General features: G+C 38.5%; 1 non-coding gene across 1 annotated transcript; it reads left to right on the top strand.

Annotated features, from left to right (window-relative positions):
* The first annotated feature begins 2,184 nt into the window (after positions 1 to 2,184).
* LOC113784602 (small nucleolar RNA R71) lies at positions 2,185 to 2,290 on the top strand. Its single transcript, XR_003470686.1, has one exon. It is a non-coding gene; the product is annotated as a small nucleolar RNA R71 (small nucleolar RNA).
* Positions 2,291 to 11,264: the final 8,974 nt, after the last annotated feature.

Raw genomic sequence — 11,264 nt, forward strand, 5'->3', positions numbered from 1 at the left:
GACAAAGGAGTTCATAAAACAAAGATCATAGTAATACATAATGCAAAAAGTTAAATTAGTACATAGCAACTAAGGGACTTAATCAAAATCTGTCGGGATGTGGAAATGATCAAGTTTGTCTGATAAATTACTAATGTCTTGAGATAGTGCGTCATGATTGCGAGCAATAGTAGTTTCAATATTGGTGAAGCGAGTGTCGATAGAGGTGGTCAACTTGTCGAATTGAGTTTGGAAGAAGGTTTGGAAAGAATCAAGGCGAGTCATGATCATTTGATTGGAGATATAATCATCATCAGATGCAGTTTCCTCGCCATCTTCATCTCCTTGAGCAGCAGCGTTGGAGGTTCCAGCATTGTCCTCTTGTGCATCATCAGATGGTTGACCATGATCACCTTTATGCACAAATGCTTCAAGCTCTTCATTCCATATTATCCGCATGCTAGGCAAGACACCTAAATCCAACATATTTTCTTTGGTGGGTGTAAACATAACTTCATCAGAGAAGTCCACACCAAAGTGTTCCAAAATCCGTGAAACTTCCTTTGCATAGGGTAAGCCAATTGCCTCGCGAGAGCCAAACATAATAGATTTCACAAAAAATGCCCAATTAAGTTGACGACCTTCAAACATGAAATTCATAATTTGCTATTCAAACTCCGAAATTTGGGAGTAATTTCCAGCTTTCGGAACCAGAATGTAGCTAAGGAAATAGTGTAGAAGCCGATAATCAACAGTAAGATTTCCCACACCATACCGTTGCTGGGCATATTTGGAACCTGCCTGAGCTCTCTTTTGTTCCATGGTGCGTCGGTCAAATCGACAGAGGGAGACATATGCATCATACTTAGAAATATCACCCCATTCACACAATTGGTTTGGACAAAAATTTTCACCATTAAAAGGGATATATATTAACTATAACTTAACAAATATCTAAAAATATTTAGATATTTATCAAAATTACCATTTCACCCATAACCTCTCAAACCATTTGTTAAAAATATCTACTCTTGTCGCAACTCAATTGACAAATACAATTTTCAGCCACCCGAGATATTTTTAACAAAACTTCCCGGTATTAAATTATTCGTAACATAAATAAATTAATCTTCGACGAAAGATTCACCGTACTTAATCTAATTTATTTATCGACAAATAATTTTAATCGGGGCATCAAAAGATGTTTTTGGGCATTAAACTCACAAAATATCAATAACTTGGCTATAAAGCCTCAGAGTTCAATACCAAAATACATAAATAAGAATTTAAAACTATGGGTCTTACAGTGCTCCTCAACTGATGTCGGTGTGACCATTTTCTTCGGGTGGGTTGAAGTCGGAGTACTTCCACTTTGTTTGGCTTTAGGTGGTACTTGTTCACTTACCTTGCCACTCCTTGTTGTCACTGCATTGACATTATTTCATGGATTTGGGACTATGTCACTAGGAAAATTTCCATGCGTTCTTTGTGCCATTTGTTGAACAAGTTGACCCAGTTGGTTCTCTAGATTCTTTATTGATGCATAGTGATTTTTCTGAATGGCTCTTGACTCGTCAATGAAAGAACTTGTGCTTGTTACTAATTTCTCCATAGCACTCTCCAAAGCAGCCTTTCGAGGTGGAAATTGGTTTGGTTGACCTCCTTGTTGACCCTGAGATCTACCTTGCTGATCTCTCCAAGAAAAATTTGGATGATTTCTCCAACCAGGGTTGTACGTACTAGAGTAGGGATTATTCTGCTTCCCGTTATTACTCACAAAATTCACCTCTTCTAGTTCTTCTATCTCATTGTCATCCAGTGCTTCACAAGCTCCATTTTTATGTGCTCCCCCATAAAAGTTACAACTAGTATGCTTTAATAATTTGACAAAGGCCACTTAGGGTTGTATATTTAGAGCTGCCATCCCCTTCTTTATCTTAGTGGCGATAACCTCTTCTATCTGTTTTGAGAGCAACCTGCCTGGAGCCAACCCATCCATAACATTCAATTCCAATATACCACTTGTTGACCCACCACCTCTATCATACAACATCATTTGTTCATTTGATGCCACGATCTCAATTATTTTTCGTGCTTCTGATGCGGTCTTGTAATTCAAAGAACCACCTGCTGTGGCATCCAACATAATTCTAGTGCTAGGCCTCAAACCATTACAGAATATTTGCATCTGGGCAGTGTCGTCATAAGCATGATTGGGACATTCTACTAGTAAACTCTTGAATCTCTTGTAAGTGTCACGAAGAGATTCTCCCTCTTTCTGTTTGTAACTGGAAATCTCTTGCCTTTTTCTAACGAACATAGCTGGGGAAAAGTATTGTTCCAAGAACTTATCTTCGAGGTCATCCCATGTGGTGATCTATTGGCAGGAAAGGAATTAAGCCACTTGTAACACCCCAATTTTTAACAGCGTGAGTGAATTTTTTTTTTCAAAACAAATTCATAATGAAAAAGAAATAAATAAGGAAATACTTTTGGATAAATATTTAAGTCGTAACACAACGACAAATAAGTCAACAGAATTCACAAGCAGCGGAATAGTTTTTGAAATACGAATCCAAAGTATTTACACATCAAAGAGTGGTACATGGAACCCACCAATAATAAAATGTCAAGCTGACAATATTGGTATAGGTACAGTCTTCCAAATTAAATTAAACAGATCCCAAAAGAAAGACATCTAGTCCCTATACGTCAACCTAATCTGATCATTCTACAAAAAACTATACATCCCGAGTGATCTTCATACGCCCCTCAAGATCCTCCTCACATAGCTCCAGTCAGGTGTGTCCAACTACATTCGCATCCACAAGGTACTAACCGATAGGATGGTCCTGGTTCTAATCTGAGGGCAAAGCCCAGATTTCCACAATAGTTGTAAAGGGTCACCAACCGAAATTAACAATTAACACATAACATTTAAGTTTTTAAATGCACAAAATAACCTTTCAACTTAGCATGCACCTTAAAAGGGTTTCCATATGCCAAACATGCATAAACAAGGTTGAAAAATGAAGTTTTTAACAAAACAGCATTGTTGTATTCGAATACAGCATCTATGTATTCGAATACAAGGCTGTTTCAGCATTCAACAGCAAAAACAACATGTCTGTATTCGAATACAACCTTCTGTATTCGACTACACAGCAAGTCAGTAGCAAAACAACATGTCTGTATTCGAATAAAACTGTCTGTATTCGACTACACAGTAAGTCAGTGGCAAAAACAGCATGTTTGTATTCAAATATAGCTTTCTGTATTCGAATACACATAAGACAGCAACAGGAAAACAACAAAATTCAGCAAAATTCAGCTTTTTAAAGGGTTTCGAAACCAATCAAAACTTACACACAAATCCAAACAATCACACTTAGCAATTATAGTGCAATCACCACGACATCTTGAGTTTCGAAATAGTTTTGCAATCTGTAACACCCTGTTTTTCAAAGCGAGGGTATATTTTTTTTTTTTCTAAAATTAATTAAAAACGAGCAAAGAAATAAATCAGGAAATGCTTTTGGATAAATAATTGAGTCATTATAATTTACGCAGCGGGAAAGTTTCTTCAATTATAAATCCAAAACATTTTTACATTACATCAAATGGTACATGGGACCCATTCAAAGATGATATCCAACTGATAATATTTGTATAAGTACAGTTTTCCAAAACTAAAATATTCCAAACCAAAAAGAAGGACCCCTAGTCCCTATACATCATCCTAATCTGATCATCCTACCAAAAAACTATACACCCTGAGTAATCTCCACGCGCCCCGTGAGATCCTCCTAACACAACCGCAGTCAAGCATTCCCATCTCCATCCCTGTCCGTAGGGTACGAACCATGTAACACCCCGTTTTTCAAAGCGAGGGTATATTTTTTTTTTCTAAAATTAATTAAAAACGAGCAAAGAAATAAATCAGGAAATGCTTTTGGATAAATAATTGAGTCATTATAATTTACGCAGCGGGAAAGTTTCTTCAATTATAAATCCAAAACATTTTTACATTACATCAAATGGTACATGGGACCCATTCAAAGATGATATCCAACTGATAATATTTGTATAAGTACAGTTTTCCAAAACTAAAATATTCCAAACCAAAAAGAAGGACCCCTAGTCCCTATACATCATCCTAATCTGATCATCCTACCAAAAAACTATACACCCTGAGTAATCTCCACGCGCCCCGTGAGATCCTCCTAATGTGACAGCAGTCAAGCGTTCCCATCTCCATCCCTGTCTGTAGGGTACGAACCGGTAGGGCCGTCCTGTCTCTCATTTGAGGGCAAAGCCCAGATTTCCACAATAGTGTAAAGGGTCACCAACCAGAAAATAACAGTTAACACATAGCAATTAAGTTTTTGAATGCTCAAAACAACTTTTTAACTAGGCATGCACCTTAACGGGATTTTCAATATGCGAAAAGTTCATACAGTACATTGCCAATGAAAATGAAGGTAAAATGCAGTTCTCGATCTCCTAATTAACACACGATAAAACAAGACATGGATAGATTCATGAGCAATTAATCATACAACTAAAAATGAGGATTTTCACTGAGCCAATCGATTGGGCAATCGATTGGGGTGAAGATTTTTAATGAAAACAGAATCCTGGGCTGAATTCAATCGATTGGTAAATCGATTGATTGGTTCCTGAGCCCCTGGTTTCGAGCCAATCGATTTCCTAATCGATTTGGTGAGGGATTCTTAATGAAAACAGAATCCTGGGCTGAATTCAATCGATTGGTAAATCGATTGATTGGTTCCTGAGCCCCTGGTCTCGAGCCAATCGATTTCCTAATCGATTTGGTGAGGGATTCTTAATGAAAACAGAATCCTGGGCTGAATTCAATCGATTGGTAAATCGATTGATTGGTTCCTGAGCCCCTGACTTAAGGCCTAATCGATTGGGCAATCGATTTCGAAAGGGATTTTAAAAAGGCTGATTTACAAAATCGATTGACTAATCGATTTTGTTCATTTGGCCAAGCCCCTGTCTTTCATCCAATCGATTGGGAAATCGATTTCCCTGATCAGTTTTCCAAAAATTCATGAATTAACCTAAGTCATTCCTAATCAAGTCCACAACCTAACACTTAGCAATTCCTACGCGATTACTACGACACACGAAGGTTCGATAACCATCATACTTACACACAATAATCAACACATAACACTTAGCATTTTCAACGCAATTAACACGATAAATCAAATTCAAATCACTCAATCATAAAACTCAATCAAACACGACTCGTGTGCCAAGCACCCTAATGCAATGCGTATATGCCAAAATGCATGGACTCGGAATTCCAAACCAAAACCCTCCTCGAAGGGCCGTAAATCATAATTGTACCGCCTATCGCAGGCCAAAGTACCAATTACCGAGGTGCCACCTATCACGGGTCAGCACGATTTACTAAAATGCGTAAATCATAAACGTACCACCTATCACGGGTCAGTACAGTTTACCGAGGTGTCACCTATCACGGGTCAACACGATTTACTAAAAGAAAAAGCGGAAATCGTAAATGTACCACCTATCACGGGTCAGTACAGTTACCATGGTGTCACCTATCACGGGTCAACACGATTTACTAAAAGAAAAAGCGGAAATCGTAAATGTACCACCTATCACGGGTCAGTACAGTTACCATGGTGTCACCTATCACGGGTCAACACGATTTACTAAAAGAAAAAGCGGGAATCGTAAACGTACCGCCTATCACAGACCAGTACTGTTTACCTAGGTGCCACCTATCACGGGTCAGCACAATCCACCAAAAATGTAAATCGTAAATGTACCACCTATCACGGGTCAGTACAGTTACCATGGTGTCACCTATCACGGGTCAACACGATTTACTAAAAGAAAAAGCGGGAATCGTAAACGTACCGCCTATCACAGACCAGTACTGTTTACCTAGGTGCCACCTATCACGGGTCAGCACAATTCACCAAAAACGTAAATCGTAAATGTACCACCTATCACGGGTCAGTACAGTTTACCAAGGTGTCACCTATCACGGGTCGACACAATTTACCAAATGAAATGCATGAGCATACACAGACTCCATTCACAACAATCGTTAAGCAAATGCAGATATTAAAAGATTCCCCATTTTTAATACCCATTTAACTTAAACGACTTTCAAACAACATTAATTAAATAAGTCATTAAGAGATTCCCCGTTCTTAATACCGATTTAACTTAATGATTTTCAAAACAAAACGTTAAGCAAACAGTCATATTAAGAGATTCCCCATTCTTAATACTCATTTACCGAAACGACTTTCAAACAACATTAATTAAATAAGTCATTAAGAGATTCCCCGTTCTTAATACCGATTTAACTTAATGATTTTCAAAACAAAACGTTAAGCAAACAGTCATATTAAGAGATTCCCCATTCTTAATACTCATTTACCGAAACGATTTTCAAAAACGATAGTTAAGTAACCGAGACATTAAGAGATTCCCCATTCTCAACGCCCAGTTAACTTAAACATTTTCCTCAAATACACATTAAGTAAACCGAGGTATTAAAAGATTCCCCATTTTTAATACTCGTTTAACTCTAATGGTTTTCAAATTCCACAGAAACAAATTCAAACATACTTTCACATTCAAACCATAATTCACAACAACCACACCAATTAACAAACATCAAGTTTCATTTACCCATAATCATACACAATGACATTCAAATTCATTTACCACGAAACATTCATCACTATAAACAAAACCTAACTCTAAGGTTTTTACCCATAACGCACTAGTTTCGTTTTTCCCCAAATCGATACATTTAACCCTAACAAATTCCTTCCCACACAACTACAGATAAGTCCCTAATGCAAGCTAGAAGTTTGGAAGGAGCCCTTACCTCAAAGTCAGCTTTATCGAGTGTTTCCGGTTCCGCGAGAAATTCCGGTAAAATCTCCGCTCGCAACGCCGCTTCCAAATTAGTGCACTAGCACCGTAGCACGGAGGTGAGCAACTTTCCCTTCTATCTCTTCGAGAAAAGAGGTTTGGATCTAGGAGAAACGGAGGGGTTTGTGTTTGGATCTCAAAAACCGTATTTCTTCGTTTTCGAATCAAAGAGGAAGAGTGGAGTTACGAAAACCTTGATCTAACCCTCACCCAACCTTGGGTCACTAGTTTTGAAGGAAAGGAAGCAACGAAAACGAAAAATGGAGGAGGATGGAAATTTGGTTTTTTCTTGCGTGACTGAGGAAGGAGATGGAAAATTCTATTTTCTCTCCTTTCAATTTCTTTCCTTTGTTTTTCCTTTCTTCCTTTTTCCTTCCTTCCTTTATATACTATTTTCTTTTCCTTTTCCTTCCTTCTAGTTTTCCTTTCTTTTTCCCTCCAAGCAAACATATATAAAAAATAAATATAACTTAACAAATATCTCAAAATCTAGATATTTATTAAATTACCGTTTCACCCGAAACGCCTTAAATTCTCCGTAAAGGATTTTCCGCAGTTAAATTCAATTTATTTATCGACGAGAAATTCTAATTGGCATCGAAATATCTTTTTGATTATAAAACTCCAAAATATTATTAACTTTGGCTTAAAAGCCTCCGAGCCAAAATCCAAAATATACCAAAAATACATAAAAGGGTACTTTAAAATTATGGGTCTTACATTACTCCCCCCCTAAAATTAGTTTCGTCCTCGAAACTATGCATCGATAAATAACTCTGGGTGTTGTTCCCTCATCTTGCTCTCCAGTTCCCAAGTCGCATCTCCAGTAATTGGGTTCCAGATCACCTTGACCAACGAAACATCCTTGGTCCTCAACCGCTTAATCTTCCTGTCATCAATTCTCACGGGTGGTACTTCGAACGACAGGTTATCCTTTAGCTGGATCGTGTCTGGTTCGATCACGTGAGATGGATCTGCGAGATATTTCCTCAACTGCGACACATGAAACACGTCATGGATATTGGACAGTATCGGAGGTAATGCAATCCGATAAGCAACCGGCCCAATTCGTGCAGAAATCTGATATGGTCCAATGAATTTCGGAGTCAACTTCTTCGATTTCAAGGCTCTACCTACTCCAGTAGTAGGTGTGACTCTCAGAAATACATGGTCACCCTGTTCGAATTCCAAAAGTCTGCGACGCTTGTCCGCGTAACTCTTCTGGCGATCTTGTGAAGTCTTCATTTTCTCCTTGATCTTCCTTACTTTAGCTGTGGTCTGTTGCACCATCTCTGGTCCGACAATCATATTCTCACCGTCTTTATACCAACACAAGGGCGTTTGACACTTGCGCCCATATAAAGCCTCATATGGTGCCATTCCAATGCTCGCGTGGAAACTATTGTTGTAAGTGAACTCAATCAACGGAAGTACATCATCCCAACTTCCTCTATCATCTAAAACACATGCTCTCAACAGATCTTCCAAGGACTGATTTGTCCTTTCAGTCTGTCCGTCCGTTTGTGGATGGTAAGCTGAACTCAATCGTAGCTTCGTTCCCAACGCTTCGTGCAATGCTCCCCAAAAATGCGATGTGAACTTCGGATCACGGTCTGATACAATGCTCGATGGTACCCCGTGTAACCTCACAATTTCAGCAATGTAGATCTCCGTTAGCTGATCTACCTTATAGGTGGTCCTTACCGGTAAAAAGTGAGCAGATTTAGTCAGCCGGTCCACTATCACCCATATAGAATCATTCTTCCTCCTTGTCTTCGGTAATCCGGTTATAAAATCCATGGAAATGCTGTCCCACTTCCATTCAGGTATATCTAAAGGTTGCAACATTCCAGCAGGTCGCTGATGTTCCACCTTCGCTTTCTGACAAGTTAGACAAGTGGATACATATTCCGCCACATGTTTCTTCATTCCTGGCCACCAATAATTCTGCCTCAAATCCTGATACATCTTTGTTGCCCCAGGATGAATACTCAGCTTACTCTTATGCGCCTCTTCTAGAATCGTTTTCCGCATATCTGTAATGGCTGGTACACAAATCCTACCATTACACCGCAAAACATTATCAGCCCCAATCTTGAACTCAGTCGTCTTCCCTTGTACTATTAGATTCCTCTTCTCTTGAATTAAGACGTCATCCTGAGAATTCGCAATGTCTTCAAGTAATCCACTCGAGATCTTAATCATTCCGAATTTCAAAATTCCCGGTCCGAACTCTACGTTCAAGTGTAGGTCTCTAAAAGCAATTCCACAGAAACAAATTCAAACATACTTTCACATTCAAACCATAATTCACAACAACCACACCAATTAACAAACATCAAGTACGAACACACCAAATACAACGAACACAAATCACGCAACATAACACCCAGATACATCAAATTTCATTTACCCATAATCATACACAATGACATTCAAATTCATTTACCACGAAACATTCATCACTATAAACAAAACCTAACTCTAAGGTTTTTACCCATAACGCACTAGTTTCGTTTTTCCCCAAATCGATACATTTAACCCTAACAAATTCCTTCCCACACAACTACAGATAAGTCCCTAATGCAAGCTAGAAGTTTGGAAGGAGCCCTTACCTCAACGTTAGCTTTATCGTGCGTTTCCGGTACCGCGAGAAATTCCGGTAAAATCTCCGCTCGCAACGCCGCTTCCAAATTAGTTCACTAGCACCGTAGCGTGGTGGTGAGCAACTTTCCCTTCTATCTCTTCGAGAAAAGAGGTTTGGATCTAGGAGAAACGGAGGGGTTTGTGTTTGGATCTCAAAACCGTTTTTCTTCGTTTTTGAATCAAAGAGGAAGAGTGGAGTTACGAAAACCTTGATCTAACTCTCACCCAACCTTGGGTCACTAGCTTTGAAGGAAAGGAAGCAACGAAAACGAAGAATGGAGAAAGGATGGATTTTTGGTTTTCTTGCGTGAACCTGAGGAAGGAGATGGAAATTTTAGGTTTTCCTTCCTTTCTATTTCTTTCCTTTGTTTTTCCTTCCTTCCTTTATATACTATTTTCTTTTCCTTTTCCTTCCTTCTAGTTTTCCTTTCTTTTTCCCTCCAAGCAAACATATATATATATAAAATAAATATAACTTAACAAATATCTCAAAATCTAGATATTTATTAAATTACCGTTTCACCCGAAACGCCTTAAATTAACCGTAAAGTATTTACCGCAGTTAAATTCAATTTATTTATCGACGAGAAATTCTAATTGGCATCGAAATATCTTTTTGATTATAAAACTCCAAAATATTATTAACTTTGGCTTAAAAGCCTCCGAGCCAAAATCCAAAATATACCAAAAATACATAAAAGGGTACTTTAAAATTATGGGTCTTACACAATCAATCACCCTTACACACAATTCCAAAACATCCACACTTGGAAATTATAACACAATCACCACGACAACATAAGTTTCGAAATGGTTTTGCAATCAATCACACTTACACACAATTCCAAAACATTCACACTTAGCAATTATAGCACAATCACTACGACAACTTGAGTTTCGAAATGGTTTCGCAATCAGTACACTTTCACACAATCCAAAACATTCACACTTGGCAATTATAACACAATCACCATGACAACTTGAGTTCAAACACTCAATCATAATCTTGAATCAAACACGACTAGCGTGCCAAGCACCCTAATGCAATGCGTCATGCATGGACTCAGAATTCCAATCAAAACCCTCCTCGAAGGGTCGTAAATCATAATTGTACCGCCTATCACAGGCCGAAGTACTATTTACCGAGGTGCTACCTATCATGGGTCAGCACGATTTACTAAAAACGTAAATCTATCACAGGCCGAAGTACTATTTACCGAGGTGCCACCTATCATGGGTCAGCACGATTTACTAAAAACGTAAATCGTAAATGTACCGCCTATCACAGGCCGAAGTACTATTTACCGAGGTGTCACCTATCACGGGTCAGCACGATTTACTAAAAATGTAAATCGTAAATGTACCGCCTATCACAGGCCGAAGTACTATTTACCGAGGTGCCACCTATCACGGGTCAGCACGATTTACTAAAAACGTAAATCGTAAATCTATCATAGGCTGAAGTACTATTTACCGAGGTGCCACCTATCACGGGTCAGCACGATTTACTAAAAACGTAAATCGTAAATCTATCATAGGCTGAAGTACTATTTACCGAGGTGCCACCTATCACGGGTCAGCACGATTTACTAAAAACGTAAATCGTAAATCTATCATAGGCTGAAGTACTATTTACCGAGGTGCCACCTATCACGGGTCAGCACGATTTACTAAAAACGTAAATC

The sequence above is a fragment of the Cicer arietinum genome, chromosome 7 (genome assembly GCF_000331145.2).
Source record: "Cicer arietinum cultivar CDC Frontier isolate Library 1 chromosome 7, Cicar.CDCFrontier_v2.0, whole genome shotgun sequence".
NCBI classification, from domain to species: Eukaryota; Viridiplantae; Streptophyta; class Magnoliopsida; order Fabales; family Fabaceae; genus Cicer; species Cicer arietinum.